This window comes from Trachymyrmex cornetzi, unplaced genomic scaffold (genome assembly GCF_001594075.2).
Source record: "Trachymyrmex cornetzi isolate Tcor2-1 unplaced genomic scaffold, Tcor1.1 scaffold1429, whole genome shotgun sequence".
NCBI lineage: Eukaryota > Metazoa > Arthropoda > Insecta > Hymenoptera > Formicidae > Trachymyrmex > Trachymyrmex cornetzi.
Window position 1 is genome coordinate 1 of NW_017296015.1, and position 2644 is coordinate 2644.

The window sequence follows — 2644 nt, forward strand, 5'->3', positions numbered from 1 at the left end:
AAAAATTATTTAGTTTTTACAGCTTAGTATGTGATTGTGACGACTGCCAACACAGTTGAATCTTTGCAGTTGTCACAATCACATACTAAGCTGTAAAAACTAAATAATTTTTTATGAATTGACGATTCTAATGTGACAAGTATTGCAACGACGTTTCATATTATTTTATTCTCACAATGACGGATCGACGAACATATTTAATGCGATTTAGACAGCAGAAACCACATCGAATCTCCAATGTTTCCTCCACACGGCCGAGCAGCCGTTTTGTGAGCAATGTTTCTTCAACAGGGTAGATAACTATGTGGATTTTTGAACATTTTAATCACTGGATACTCAATGCGTTGAATGGAAATTGGTATAACTGAGGAAGGCTCCATTCTGCAGCCGAAACATGTTTTGTTAGCATATGCGTTTTTTGCAACTATATAATTACACGTAAGGATAATTTAATTTATGTAATCTTCTTAATATTGTTATTACATTAATTTTTAAGATGTACGTATTAATATATTGGTTAAGATATTTTCAGAAATTCGTTTTTATATTCTGTCTCTCACTCGCCTTTTAAACTTTATATTTAGTATTTATACGGAGAGTCCTGTATATTTTTCTTAATTTATTATAGTATTTTAGGAAGCTGTTGACGTAAGCTATAAGAATATACAATGAAATATATAAGGTTCCCGAAATATATAAGAATATCATAGTTTTATATCTTCGGATCAAACATTAAATTCTTTTTGTGTCTATAAGTGCTTTCCATTTGGTGACGCAAGTCGACACAAATATTATTCTATCTTTTTTACTCTCTGAATATCGAAAAAGACAGAATAACATTTATGTCGACTTGTACTACTAAATGGAACGAGATATTTGCAACCTCATTTTATAATATAATAAAATTTTTTTCTAAAAATCAAAACTAGGAGCAATGAGCCAAAACCATATTTTGTTAGACTTTAATATTTAATGATTGTCAACAATGACTTCTTATTATTCCAAAACATTAAATTGAAATTGTCGTGTACAATACATCAGGATTCATCGTGTAATGAGACGATCAATATAATTGTAATGTTAATGGTTGTCAACAATATATTTCTTCTTACGCAAACAACTTCAATTGAAATTATCATGTGACATGACGTGAAGGTTCACATTGTAATGATAACATTCGCCTAATATTTACTACAAAATATATAGCCAGTGTATGACATCCAAAACGAGACGTTATAATAATAAATCGAAGGTTATAGCAATATGAAATGAAACACAAACTATAGAATCGAAGCCTTACACGGTCTAGCTGGATCTTAATGCTTGTATGATTCTTATGTGAATTTATATACTACGTATGTAATCCCACAGAAACGCGCGCCGAAAAATTTTCCGGTCTTGAAACGCTAACTCTACTAAACTACCGCAGTAATATCACGAGTTAAATTGACTAGCAATTTAACAAATTTTTGATGCTTATTCGCATCTTCGAAACGATCTTAATAATGATGAATAATATATTAAAATCTGTAAATAATTAATTCTTATTGCGAAAAAATATTACCTCGGGAGTCGAACTCGGATCTCTTGTAATCCGTGCGAGCGTCCTGAGCCTTTAGACTACCGAGGCCTTAGTAATATTCTTCGCAATAATTGGCATATGAAGGAACAACGTCTCTTTAGGCGACGTAAATAAATAATATAATATATTATAGGACCGTACATGTGATAACACAAACTATAAATATATATAATATAATGCGAATAAGCATCGAAAATTTGTTAAATTGCTAGTCAATTTAACTCGTGATATTACTGCGGTAGTTTAGTAGAGTTAGCGTTTCAAGACCGGAAAATTTTTCGGCGCGCGTTTCTGTGGGACTACATACGTGGTATATAAATTCACATAAGAATCATACAAGCATTAAGATCCAGCTAGACCGTGTAAGGCTTCGGTTCTATAGTTTGTGTTATCACATGTACGGTCCTATAATATATTATATTAGCAATATGAAATGATAAGAATATAGATACACTCAACCCCGGTTACCTCCGTACTTCTAGAGACGAATTTATATGCGTCATTAAAAAAAACATAGTCTTAAAAATAAAATAACCTACTTAAAAATGATGCAACAAGAAAATTTACTCTTTATAAATAAATTAACATGTCTAAACGTTTCGACCTCACACGAGGTATTATTCAATAGTATTACCAAGTTAGATGTAACAATTTAATGTTTTGGAATAATAAGAAATCATTGTTGACAACCATTAAATATTATAGTCTAACAAAATATGGTTTTGGCTCATTGCTCCTAGTTTTGATTTTTAGATTAAATTTTATTAACTGAGCTGCTTATACGAGAACTAAATAATCGAATAATATTTTAATATAATATTTTAGTGTACACACCTTCGTACGGATGCTTTCTTCTTCGAGTATCTGCGTACGTATTTAGGCACATATTTCTTGCTGTATTTCTTCACGAGTCGAAACCGTTTGTTGTCCACTGTATATCTGGACCCACAGTTTTCGTCATGTGGAGCAACTGCAGACACCGGTTGCTGTAAACGGCTACGTTCGACCGCAACGTGCTCAAACGTGATACTCCCGTTTTCCATCATCGTGTCATACGAAAAT